Source organism: Podarcis pityusensis (assembly GCF_964106645.2).
Source record: "Podarcis pityusensis genome assembly, chromosome: 12".
NCBI classification, from domain to species: Eukaryota; Metazoa; Chordata; class Lepidosauria; order Squamata; family Lacertidae; genus Podarcis; species Podarcis pityusensis.
In genome coordinates, this window is record NC_138037.1 from 40,939,847 (window position 1) to 40,954,216 (window position 14,370).

Below are 14,370 nucleotides of genomic sequence, written 5' to 3' on the forward strand. Positions count from 1 at the left end.
CCACCAGCGATAATTCCAGTTACAGTGTGCGTTGTACCTTAGAATTTATAGGAGATCATTTGAGTGCCAACTGACCAAACTGGGCACTGGGAACTGGGAAATATAATGATTTGCACATCCTAGTTTTGCACATCTTTTATATTAACGTCTAATATATCATAAGATGAAAAGTTGTGCATTTTGTCTCCTGTTCATCAAGGATGTGTGGGGTGTATATACTCCAGAAATGGCACGGGGGAAGGTATTAAAGATACACAGGACTACGACTTCAATGTGATTTGCTTTTACTTAAAAATAATAATGCATGGGAGTCCAAGTCAAGGCTCTCCCAAGGTCATTTCTAGTTTGACCCAAATGATGCCCTTTCATCTGGAAAGTGTCATTTGTGAAAGCCTCATGAGAAATAATGTGCATCCTGCTTACATTTGTTGAAAATGCCCTTTGCTAGTGCCTCAACCCTTATCTGATTTTGCTACAGGGTAAATATATATGGGGTAGCCAATCACAGAACTCCCAGTTTAGTCAAATCCAGTTTGGTCCCAAGTATTGCACGCAACCTGATTTGAAGCCTACAACAAAACTAAAAGACATCATGTGTGATGTTTTACCGTGGTTTGATAATTTGCTGGTGCAGAATACCCTCAAAACCTTGTACGCATGCACACATATACATGCACTCACACTTACTTCCTGGGTGACTTACTTTTGCCACCGTCCCCTGATTCCCCTCCCACCATTGGGTCTTGCCCAACAGTCTGACAGGAGTTTTAGAGAAACTAAATAGACTTAATTTTCAGTCCAAAAGGTCAATTCAAATAATGAGAATGAAAGTTGGGCTGAACTGTGCATCTGACTTCTTCATCACAACCATATACTAACTAAACGTGTGTTTCTTTTCCACCACACCCATATACATTCATGCATTACTTTTTTCATTATAGTACTCTGAAATGTTTAGGACGCAGTTATGACCTTGGATGACAATGAAATTCAGACACCACCTCCACAGCTCTAGCTTTGTGAAAATTCGTACAATCAAGAAATTGATTGAAGAAACCACCTTTTCACAACATCATCATCTTGGTCCTGGTGGTTGAAAATTGACGGCACAAAGATGTTGAATAGCTGGAGAGGCGCACAAGTCACCTTTCAGCTTAGTGCACTAATCTGGAGGTGAAGTGCGAAAACATAAGTTGTCAACATGAAATAACAAGCACCATCAGGAAAGAACGATAGAAGCATACCTGTTTTCATTTGGGATGTTCTCTTAAAGAGATTAAATACAGTGTGTAAAAGTTCCTTTGGAACATTTTTTTGGGGGGGGGGAAATCCCATATTAAAAATTCAACTCTTTTTCCTGTAGGAAAGACTGACATTATTTCATGTAATAAAAATTCCAACTAGCTGCAAGTTACCATTCCAGTGTGTGTGTGTGTGTGTGTGTGTGTGTGTGTGTGTGTGTGTTGCTTTCATCCCAAAGCAGGGAGCAGCATACGAAAACAGAATATAGACTATAATACAGGTAAAATTCTAATAATCAACCTGTGGCAATCTTTCTTTCAGAGGCTTGTTATGTTTTGGACATTATGTCTCTCTTAGCACATGTCTCTCCCTACACCACAGTGTTAGTTCCATGTAATATAGAGATCAAGGGGACCTAGAAGAACCCTGAGTGCTGTGGATAATAAAAGCCCAAGAATTAAAAGGGAACTGCCTAGGAAATCCTTGAGTTTCACATGTTCGGACCTCCTGATTCACATGACCTCCTGATTCACTGCAATCTCCTTCACTTATCCTGCCTTGTAATAGGTGATATTTGTTTTACACTTTCTCTTCCTCTCCCCAGTTCTCAGAGCACACACTCTGCCTTGCATCGGTATGTATCTTCTTCCAACATCCTTCTTTATCCTAATTCAGCTCCATACATGCCCTTCTGGCATCTTATCACCTAAATTTAACATCAGGCTATCTCTGCCTTTACTACCCTTTAGCCCAAACCGAAGAGCTGCTTGTCCAGTTGGAATACTGCCCCTATGATCAATGTTTTATTGCAATCTTCGTATTTTACAATAATTCGTATATTCTCTGTGCTTTATTTAAACATAATTATGCAGAGCAGAAAGAAACAATGCTAGAAAATTCGACGTTGGCATAGGTTTCTGCAATAACAGCTTATATAGCATTATAGTATTCTGAGACTTCACGAGGAATCACAGATTAGTTAGGTCAAAATATTTAACTGCAATTCATTCTTATGAGTGTAAGAGTGCAAGGCAGAGCAGCACCAGAAAAGTATTTGAGATCTGACAGTGAGGATGTTCATCTATTGATCTTCCCTTGCCCTACAAGAATAATAAGGCCACTTGAATGCAGCTGGGTGCAATTACAACAATTTAAATAGCAAATTTTGATACATTAATTGCAATTATTTGAATGGCTAGATTAATGTTGAAATCTGAGCATGCAGCCTCTCAATCTTTACTGCACATGACACGATTTAAAGTAGGGAATAATTAACAAACATGTTTAAACTATGTCCAATTAAGCAGCTTTGAAGCCTTTAAAAAAATACTTTCAAGTTTGTTCTACATATCAGCTAACTAGAATGGGGGGAAAATGCAATATAATTCAAATTAAGAATCTGTTCAGCAATATCAATTTTATTAATATCATATTGCTGGGTTTGTATGACACCCTATGTGTTTACAGTATATCCCAACGAGCCAACCCCTAAGCCCAAGAAATATGTTGGAATATTAATAAATAGTATTTTATTATGGAGAAACACTGGGTGATATCCAACAAAGTCACACTCAAGAGGTGTCACACTCTACTCAATGAGTCTGCTTCAAGTACAGCTAACATTAGTATGGTTATCACCCAGTTCTATTATTTGTACAGTAACAATTTTTTTTTTCTAAAAATGAGAAATAGTATTGTTACAACTTAAAGACTAAGACATTTAGTGCAGTCCATTAAATAACAGCTCTCTGGTGTTTCCATGCCCTCAGTCCTCTTGCTAGGGGAGGCATCAGTCATTGTCCTCTCATGAATAAGCTAATCTCTGCTTAAATGCCAGCCCATATGAATTGCTATGTAACATTGACCTCTAAAGTGTTTATTTAAAAAAAAATTGATTTGCTCCACTTCCAGCTTGTAAAGAGGTCAGATTTACTCTAACTGCACTTTCGAGAGTGGATTCATACATTTCTTTCTTCACTTAGGTCTGGTTCATACACAAAGTGGGGTTGCTGTGTGCAGGCTCCCACTCCAAAGTGGTAACCTCTGGAGCTAAGTGGGTCAGGCAGATGATTCAGCCTCACTGACAAATCAAAGAGAAAGATAACACTGTTTTAAATAATCACATCTCTTCTGAGCGCCGTGCAGTGTCCAGTTCCAAACGTTATGACTGCAGGTAGGTTTCTAACTAGGTCTTATTCTTAAGCAAGCAATCTGCTCACAGTATTTAGCAACAATAATTCTACGTGCATAAGGTGGTGAAATGTCCTTCTTTACAGAAGGCAATCTTCTATTTGAAGGAGTCCTTTGTTTAAACCAACTGTCCAGTCTAATTACAGCTCAAAAGAAACATAAGAAGGAAGTCCAAGGGCCTTCAAGTATCCTTCCAACAGTCAGCACCTAGAAAGCAGACTGAGGAGGCACACAAGTCATAGTCTCCCCCACTATGATGCAAAACACCCTATTTCAATTTAAAATTACAGTCATTATTGCTAAATTTGTACAAATTAACAAATAAGCATATGCAAATATATGACCTCTTTTATCCCTTTTTTGTTGATGCATTTCCTTATTTTTGAAAATGTGTAAGGGCTAACCCTACCAGCACTCTAGAGCTTCGCTGATCACAGATAATAGAAGTTACAATGGTTGAACATAAGAGCTAAGACCTTGAACTTGAGAATAAACTACTTCCACACACAAAAGAGGAAAGAAGCATCCCAAAGTAGAATGTACAGTCTAGATCATTGGGAATTATTATTATTATTATTATTATTATTATTATTATTATTATTATCGGCCCAGTATACCTGAAGGAGCGTCTCCACCCCCATCGTTCTGCCCGGACGCTGAGGTCCAGCGCCGAGGGCCTTCTGGCAGTTCCCTCATTGCGAGAAGCAAAGCTACAGGGAACCAGGCAGAGGGCCTTCTCGGTAGTGGCGCCCGCCCTGTGGAACGCCCTCCCATCAGATGTCAAAGCAATAAATAACTACCTGACATTTAGAAGGCATCTTAAGGCAGCCCTGTTCAGGGAAGCTTTTAATCTGTGATATTTTACTGTATTTTTTGTTTCTATGGAAGCCGCCCAGAGTGGCTGGGGAAACCCAGCCAGATGGGCGGGGTACAAATAATAAATTATTATTATTATTATTATTAATTGTACATGCTGTTTTACAAAGCAGTCTAGGCAAAATTGGAAGGCTCATTCTTCAAGAAACTTGCTGCTTGAAATTTGACAATGGTAGAAATAAGAATGGGAAGCAAGAGGAGGAAAGGAGATGCAAGGGTAAAAATTGATATTCCAGCCTTGCATAAGATAGAAGTGGGATTTCAAAAAGTATTCCAATGCATACATTTCTTTTTTTGTACAAAAAGCAATAGCTTTGATGGCACATCATTAAATATTATATATGCCTGCTTAGTATTTAAACACTGCAATGTATATGTTTATATTTCTATAAAGGATTTTGGAATGCTAATGCTCTTGTAATGCAAACATTTCATCCATTTGGAGCCATTTTATTTCTCTCTACATCCAATTACATTCCCTGTAAGTACTCTCTACAAGAGACAAATTTTTATGTAAATTTATTTGCAGTTTCAGGATTGTGCTAAATAATTGTTAACAGAAATGTATTATTTAGCTGCAGGCTATCTTGCTGCATTAGAATTAAACAGTAACTGTTGCTCTTTCAGCAATGGCAAGAAACACCAGGCTGATGTCAACATCACTTGGATTGCCATTATCATGGTTTCAAAGTAAATTTATATCTCTACCTTTCTGGTTCATGGAAGGAAAATTGGTTATTTCTAGAAGTCCCCAGCTATTTTCAGCCTAATGGCATGGGAGGGGGGGATTCTCAGCTTACAGTTTTCCTGGTATTTTTATTAAGCACATTTTTATTAACCATGATTATACTATTATTTTACTTAGGATTTCACTGTTAAAGTAATAAACATGTTGTATTGATCCATTAGAATTTTTGAGGGGCTAAAATTATTTCCTGATTGACGGGGCAGACTTCAAATGGTGGTGTTGGTGAATCAGCACATGCAGTCTGGCCATAGAAACCACCTATACATGTTGTTTGGATTACTGTAGTGCATAGTAATGTTATTTGGACTACATGGGGCTACATTTCAAGGACATGCCCTCCAACATTTCTCCGATGGGAATGGGAACGTCATATTCCATTAGTAGTAGTAGTATTAGTAGTCGTATAAATAGTAAACCCAGCCACCCTGGGCAGCTCCCAACATACATAAAAACATAAAAAACATTAAACATAGAAAACATTCCCCATACAGGGCTGCCTTCAGATCAGGCATACCCAAACTCAGCCCTCCTGATGTTTTTAGAACTACAATTCCCATCATCCCTGACCACTGGTCCTGTTAGCTAGGGATGATGGGAGTTGTAGTCCCAAAACATCTGGCGGGGCGAGTTTGGGGATGCCTGCTTCAGATGGCTATGGGGTCGGATAACTCCATACCTTCCAACATTTCTCCAGTGGAAATAAGGACGTTGTAAGGAAAAGCGGAACATTTTGGGATCAAATCAGAAACTGAGGCAGCATCTCTAAATCTGGAACTGTCCCTGGAAATTAGAGACACTTGAAGGGTATTCGGAAACTTCAGAATACCCTTTAAGAATTCTGCAGCCAGAACACTGACCAGGGCCAGTCTTACAGCTTTACTGGCTGGGTCCACATCTGGACACAATTCGAAGTACTGATTATGACCTACAAAGTCCTACATGACTTGGGACAGGGTTACTTTTTTATTTTAAGCTTCAACAAGACGTTTGTATTTTGTCACATTTCCAGTGTTGTTTACCATTTTTATCTCCCCGCTTTTAAACTTGTATGGTGCTCCTAATATGCAATACTGTTTTAAAGATATACTGGGCTTTATTGCTGTATATATTCAGTTGGTGTGTTTTAGTGATTCTGTAAGCCACTTAGGATTTATTTATAAAGAGAAGTGAGGTAGACATTTCTTTATAAATAAATGCCTAGGTTGCAGAGCTCTGATCACCCAGAACTGATGCACCCCTTATTTGTGTCAACCAAAAAGCAACGTCTCAAAATCCTAGAAATATGACTCATGCATTTTTTGCGAGTAACTACAGTGCTGTAAGAGTTAGAGAATCCCTTTATTTTAAGTGGATAATAATATTACAGCCTCAGAGAAATACTTTGTGGCACAGTCCTTAATTTTTTTTATACCTGCATTATTTTCACAAAGTATTTCCTCCCTCAGAAGAAAGTTGAACCACACACAATGGCCCTGAACTCCACAGCCAGGAACTAGCCAAACTTTCTGCACTGAAATGGCCTGTTTAATTCATTTTGATGAGTACTTTATCCCCAATCAAACAGGAAAATGATCCAAAAATTAAAGATCTGATTAATGCTTTCTGTGACGTTAAAACAACTCCTAAATATTAATCAAATCTTAAGGACAAGCATTTAGTTATTCTCAAAACTCATAACGAAGCACCTGCAGTTTGTAAGAGGGAAAATAATAATTATTAAAGCCTATGAGTTACAGAGGGTGCTTTGATTAGTCTGAGACTTTTTTCCCCTTCTGCCTTCTGTAATCAAGTTAATTATTGCATGCAATAACTCCTGTAAGGATTACACTGTATTTAACAAAGCAAGCCTTGTGCGCGGGTGCTTATTAATTATGACAGCTCCCTGCAAAGCCCTATTACTAGTTAATGCTTTATTCTATAAAGAGATGTCTCCTACTTCAGAATCTAGTTCTGTCTCAGTTTGCTTCTGAAGATATTGGCATTACACCAACCAGTTGTCTAAGTCAGTTTTAGCTTGATTTGAGGGGTGGGGCAGCAGTGAGTCGAGTGTGGAAAACTCGAATTCACATTGAAAAGAAAACAAGGGGTGGTTCTTGTTTTCGCTCACCAACCAGTTAACAATGTCCTGTTCAAAGAACCAGTAAATCACTTCAAAATGTTTCATGAACTTGACCTATCCATTACAAAATCAACAATATATTTTAATCAATAGGATCCAATTTACAGCATCTAATTTATTTGATTAGGCATGTGTAGTGAGGCCTTACTCCAAGCAAGGCATAGGCAAACTCGGCCCTCCAGGTGTTTTGGGACTATGATTCCCATCATCCCTGACCACTGGTCCTGTTAGCTAGGGATGATGGGAGTTGTAGTCCCAAAACATCTGGAGGGCCGAGTTTGCCTATGCCTGCTCCAAGCCAACCTGACATTCAGCAACAGCAGCCACAGACCTGAGGGCTGACTGAAGGACAACTGTAATTCCCAAGGATGAAGGAGGGGCTGGCCCATGGCATAGTCACTAGCTGCTCTTTACCCGGCCTGCCCACCACCTACACCACACCATCCCCTACCCTGCACCGCTGCGATTGGGGCCACTAATCCTGTGAGCAGTCTGGTTGTTGCATTTTCCACTAGGTGAAACTTCTAGACCAGATGCAAGGGCAGCTTCACAGAAAGTGCAATAATCAAGCCTTGAGCTTACCAATGCATGGACCACTGCAGTCACAACTGAGCACCAGCCCAAACTGGTAGAAAACACCTCTTGACCACAAAAGCTAACTTAGGCTTCTAGTGACAGAGATGGAGTACCCCACTATGTACCTGCTAATCAGGAGTGCAACTCTGTCCCAAACAAGCAAGTGATCTATGTCCCAGGTAGACAAATTGATTTAGCAGGGCCAGGATCAATAACAATTTTGTGTGTATGTGTGTGTCTACAGTTAATAATATAATCATCACAGTCTGTACCTTCTGCATTTCTCTCCTTCTTATCTCATTCTTTACAACACACACACACAACTCAGGAGAAGACTTCATGCATCTAATGAAACTGACTTTCATGTAGTCCATTCTAAGATATGCAATTTGTTGGTCTCTAAGGAGTTGTTTTTCTGCAACAGAGAAGGATAGCCATTCTTCTGGGAATTATTAACAATGTGTATCCTTCTAAATAGTCATGTCACTTGACAACAATGTGTACATGGTGAGGCACAGAGCCTTTTCAGAGTGTTTTCAGAAAATAGTTCAAAATCTTGCAGGCCATATGTTATCATCAGTTTGGCAGCATGGATGGCACAAATATTCTTTTACTCACATGTTTATTGTGTTGGCAGCTGCCTCCCTGCTTAATTTACTGGTATGCTTCCATCCTGTCTTGTTACGAAGGTGCATGCACCTCGCTCTCAAGCCTTCCAGAGTATTCGTTTCCTGTAATGAAAAACAAGAGTGGTGCTTTTGCTGTCCTTACATCTTACTGTGTCTCTATGTTCTTAGCCTGCAAGGAATTCCTTGCACCTGCTGAAGTCTCCTCCCACCCCCTCCCACCCCGCAGAAAGAACTCATATTGAATGTACCTACATTTACTATGGTTTAGTTACAATTTTATGTGACTGCAGATGCACAAATGCATTTTCAATGCTCAAGTCTATCTCCATCCAGCTCGTCAATGGTGTTGCTCTTTTATCCTAATGATAGTACTTACCATAAAATACCTACTCTCCAAAGTACACCAGTTCTGAAAGGTTAAAGGAGTGGATGGGGGGGCGGGCAATATCCCTTCTATGTTTTCAGAAACACCCGTATCTGTGTCTATATTTGTTCTAGTCTCTGTGTTCATGTTGAGTATCTTCTGTTTGATTTGGATCATAATGTAACAGCATAAACATCTTGCCAAGTCAGTCCATGCAATCCAACATTCTGTATGTGCTTACAAACTGGCAGGTGCTGACAAAGGAAAGTCAAAAGCAGGTCATGGTAGTGAAAACCCTTGTCCTGGTCCTACATACAGGAAAGTAGTGCCTTTCAAAGGGAGGCCCACTTGTCTTTTGCTTTTGTTAAATGGGAAAAGTGGGTGGTTTGAGTGTTCCTAATGCTGCAAATTAACCAACCACGCAATCCATTGTTTTGTATATAATTCCATTTATGTTTACTTAATTTACCTGAATTTGGGACTCTTCCTTGGAATTGTTTAAAAGCTGGAAGAGTAGGATGGTTCATACAGCAGTAAGCCAGAAATATATGCATTTTGTAGTTTAATAATGAGGTTTCAATTTGAAAGGCACACACACACACACACACACACACACACATTTAATTACAAGAATGGATCTTGATAAAAATAGAAAAGTGTAGGGAGCACACAAAAGTAGATTTAGTATTTGAACAAATAGGAGAGATTATATTGATTTATCTGTTCATTTCCATATACAATTCAATAAAATGCATCACTTGAAACTTAATGGGAAGGAGAAATACCCTCAGACTTCCACAGGATTGGTGCAAAGTATTTTCAACATGTCAATACCCTGCATTCACTTTATCTAAAGCTTCCTCAGATGCAGCTCTAAGCAAAACAAATTGCATTAGGTAATTAATTTCTTATGGACTGAGCTGAACTTTCAGTTTTACAGAAGTGGTGTATATCAGATACTAATGCCTAAAAACACAAATTAGATATTTATCTGTAAATATTCTGCTCGTAACATTGATATTTCAAGCAAGCACTGTGACTCATGAACAAAGTTTATACAAAATCGAAACTAACCTATTTAATAAATGAAACAAATCTGTAGAAGGAAAATATGGCAATTTGCCAGGATTTGGGGGTTTTTAAATCACAAATTTATATGAGAAATCCTGTAGAGCCCCAATGGGAGCTTTGCTTCCATTGCAAATTGTTGGCATGTTGGGGGACAATTCTGATTACCATCACAGCTAGGGCAGTGAGTTAAAGCCCTTCTTCCCCCAAACCATGCTGCCCATCCATCCTGGACCCTCCTGTGCCAGCTCTTTGTGAAACATATATCAGCTACGCAAAGCCAAACTTCAAGATAAACATCTACTTTGCTTTCAAAGGTGCAAAACATAGAGCCAGAAAGATATAGTCCCATAATCTGTGTCGTATCATCTGAGTTGTAGTCTCTATTTATATATCCTAGTGGCTGTGTGTGCAGTGATTTAGTGCAGACATGCCACATTCAGTGCTCTGTGGTTGTGATGTGGGTGTAGCAGTTGTCAACATAGGGTCAGGTCCATCTCAGGTGTGAAGTTATGTCATCACTGGGGTGCATAGATAGCAGGTACTGTGTAGTGAGGTGCTGCTGTGTAGAAGGGCATGAGCAGTGCTTGAACCATGCAGAGTTTCACATGGCCTGAAGCTCTGCAGCTGACAGCAACGGCACTCCAGTAAGGTTCCTCAGGGCCATAAATTGCTTTGCCTGTAAAGAACCATCGTATCTTAAAGCGTTGTTAAAGTGCCATGACACATGAAACATACATAAGTGAGTGCGCTTTTTTTGCATCTGAGGTCTTATTTAAACTGGGCAATACTTTTTAGAATATTACAAGATATGAACCACAGCTTTTACATTTATGTGTGTGTGTTTAGGTTTTTGTTTTTAATTGTTAATGTAAACTGCTTTGAGTTACCACAATTGCTTTCTGTCTGTAACCAAACTTTCTGTCTATAAACACACATTTCACCCAGTTCTGTGTAACTTTCCAAATTGTTTTAATGCAAACAAAAAACGTGTGCAGAGATTATGATTAATCCCTATCAATCATTTATCGCTCAAAAAAAAATCACCCCTCCCAGCTAGATACATGAGTTTACATCTTTTTCTCGAGGAGAAAAGGTTTCTCCAAAGTTTTCCCCTGACAACTACTGCTGTGCCTACCCCTGCTTGCTATTTTCACAGACACACGCCCCACTTCACATTTTCCTCTGCCTTTCTTGCAGGCAATGGGAAAACCTAGTAAGTCTGAACTGCAAAAAGAGAGAGAAAGATTCCTTTGGTCACTGTGTTCAGTTATTAGGGTGAGCACAACCCCACTGCAGCACAATTCCCCCCCAAGTTCTATAAAGAGAGGGGCTGACAGAGTGGTAGAAGGCTGCTTTCAACATATCTGCACAGGTTCAGCACAGCATAGTTGATCCAAGAACATCCCTTTTAACTTTGTACAGCACATATTACTCTCCACACTGCAGAAGCCAGGATGCATAGGGGAAACAAATTAACCACTGAAAACACACTGATACTGGTTGTATCAGCAAATGACTTCTCAGCTCACTCTCCAAAAATACTGTAACCATCTCACTTTATGGCCTGCCCTGCCAAGAAAAGATTTTCAGTCTGCAAACTGAATCAGGGCAGTGAAAATCCAGCTCAATATCAACAACCCCATTAGTAACTAGAGGAAGAGCCAAATGACATCATGTTCATGCAGCCAATCATTAGCAGTCTCAAGTTTGAGCCAGACTTATTTTTTTAAATGCATATTGATTGTAAATATAATAATATATATTGTCGTTGCATAGAGAAGGAGGAAATGAATTGTCAAGTTTAAAAATATCAACTCAAATAAATTATTCAAAGATAATACCAGGACCTTATAGTATTAAAATTCTATAGTTTTACCAACATTAAAAAGTAATCACTGTTATACCAAATTTGTGAAATAAATTAGTTATAATTTACATACAAACACCTGAAATACCAGTACTTATGATCCAGTTGTATATTTCAAATAAATTATATTTCATATTACACACCATCATATTTCAAATTACATCTCTCACCAAAAATCTGTACAATACATAAACATTAAAAAATAAGAAAGGAAGATACATAAAAGGTGTGTTTTCTCCCTCCCCCCCATTGCTATAAACTAAACACAACCTACCTTCCACTTGCTATCAACTTTAAAGGATTTTTAAAGAAATTATAACAAGTATTGTGGTAATTTGTATTCCCAACTATTTACTAAGTAATTGACACAATTATGGAAGCAACAACTGAAATGTGAGGTTTGGGGAGGAAATGTTTTGCTCACTACAGAAATGTGTTTGTAGTCATTCACATGATCAATAGGCATATGAATAACCATGAATTACTTACAGTAATTTTTACATTGCTCGTACTAGCTTTGGTATCTAGTTACACAAATATGATGACCACAATCCAACTCAGGTTAAATCATGCATACAACTATTGAAATCAATAGGGTTAAGAGCACTTTACTCTGTTCAGTTGCAGCCAATAACGACCCACAAAATAATCAGTATTGTGCAGTTGTTAGGTTTGGATAACTTATTTTATTTTATTGCTTAACATCAGCAACAAACTAAGCTTTGGTTTAAACTATGGCACATTTACAGTTCTTATTCCTCACTTGACAGACTTCAGCACATTTATTTTATGCACAGTTCATTGATCAAAAATAATTATTTACGAAAAGTATTAATTTAGCTGCAGGATGCAACATGAAAGCAGCTTCCTTAGAATAAGTGCAAAATTAAACCTAAGTGACTGGAACTAACGTTATTTGTCGCAATTATGCTTCACTTTGTTGTAGCTGACATTCATTTTCTATTTTTACACTTCATAACATTTACTAGGGATGCAAGTTCCAAAAATCAATACTAATAACGTTTGGTCAGTATTTGCCCTCATTTTATCCCAGTCAGTTGTGGCCTACGGGCCATAAGGTCCTCAGAGTGCTGGGTAAGTAGTTATGAGTAAAGGAACTAAAATCAAGACTTTGGGGAAAGGCTATATACCCTTGCGTTTGTCAGCATTAATTTAATAGTGCTAGGTCATATTTTCAGGGGGTAGAACTTCTAACTCTCAAGCGAACACAATACACCCACACTTCATTTTCACAATAAAGGTTTGCTTTAAGCCATGCTCAGATTCATTCATGATTCACCCCAGATGATATCTGGCTAAAGGGGAATATATCAGTACTCACTTTACAACTAAAGTAATTCAGGTTTTGTTTGGGTAGGACTGGGGGGAGAACTTGCTTGCTGAGCATAAAGGAAAATCCTCCATAATTTCATCTGTAACCAGTTTAGCATTTATCTTTCAGGAGTTGCATGCTCCTGCACACCTAACTTGCCTCTTGGGCCAGCTATAAACAAAACTATTTCTTTTACTCTCATATAAACCTGCACTGGCTCCCACTAGTTATTTGGACGTACATGGCTTTTATGACTATCCCAGGACATGGCTTTTGCTGTTTTTCAGATTCTCGCTGCAATGCAGCTGAAATGTAAACTTGCTGCCATTCTCTGTTGCTTTCGCAGTGTGAGCAGTACTTCTTTTAGCTGTCTGGCTGCAAGCGCTTACTGCTTAAAATATATGTAGAGTGAATGCGTCATGAAAAGTTAATTTTTAGTCAATAGGATTGTTCCCTGTATGCATTAATAGTCAAATATGGTTACAGTATAAGAATAATTTGGAAGGGTTTTTTCCCCCTCTTTTTTTTAAATATAGCTCTTAGCCAGGAAGGAGCCAAAGCAAATAATGATGAGCAAACATCAGTGTTATTTCAGCCCCAGCCACAAATCTGAGCTAGCATCAAGGGAATAGAGCTTTTACTTGTCAGAGCAGGTTCTTTGATAGGTACTTAGTACATAAACTAAAAGCCAGACATGTTGAATCAGTTGAATCTGGGAGAAAATGTTCTTAATGTGAAGAGCCTCTAATTTGCAGCATGATGGAGAATCTTTAATGTGTGTCAAAGGGCAAGCCAGAATGTGGGTGGCACAGCTTAGCTTGATCAAGGGAGAATATAAAATAGATTGGGCAGGATTATGACCAGGCTAATTCAGAGAATACAGGGGTTCAATTCAGGGCATATAAAACAGTTTGTTTATTTTAGGTAAGTTTCTAATGTTTGATGTTTCATCGTGTTTTTAATATTCTGTTGTGAGCTGCCCAGAGTGTCTGGGGCAACCCAGTCATATGGGTGGCATACAAATATTACAACAACAACAACTATTATAATAAACTAAAAGGCCACAGATCGCAAAGGCAGCATAATCAATCAAGTGGATGAACATTTTAAATAAAGAAGTCTGAGAAAATAAAAATATATTTGCCTGGCATCTCTGGATAGAGTGTGCCACAACTGGGCTGCTACACTGAGAGGGCACTCAGTAAAGAATTAAATTAGCTAATAGAAGGGACAGCACAGGACAAAGCAAATAACAAAACAAAGTACCGTATTTTTCACTCCATAAGACGCACCTGACCATAAGACGTACCTAGCGCGCGCTCTGTCACTTCCCCCACCTCCAGCAAAAGCCACGG

The 14,370-nt window shown here is 38.7% G+C and overlaps 1 protein-coding gene across 9 annotated transcripts in view; it reads right to left on the bottom strand.

The window, feature by feature from the left end:
• ZNF385D (zinc finger protein 385D) overlaps positions 1–14,370 on the bottom strand; it is a 609,973-nt gene that overhangs the window by 355,983 nt on the left and 239,620 nt on the right. For 2 of the 9 annotated variants that reach the window (XM_080974826.1, XM_080974827.1), the window contains one exon: positions 8,370–8,482. The exons of the other annotated variants lie outside the window; for them this stretch is intronic. The gene's annotated coding sequence lies outside the window, so the exon portion shown is untranslated. The remainder of the gene's footprint in view (positions 1–8,369; positions 8,483–14,370) is intronic. 9 annotated transcript variants of the gene reach the window in all.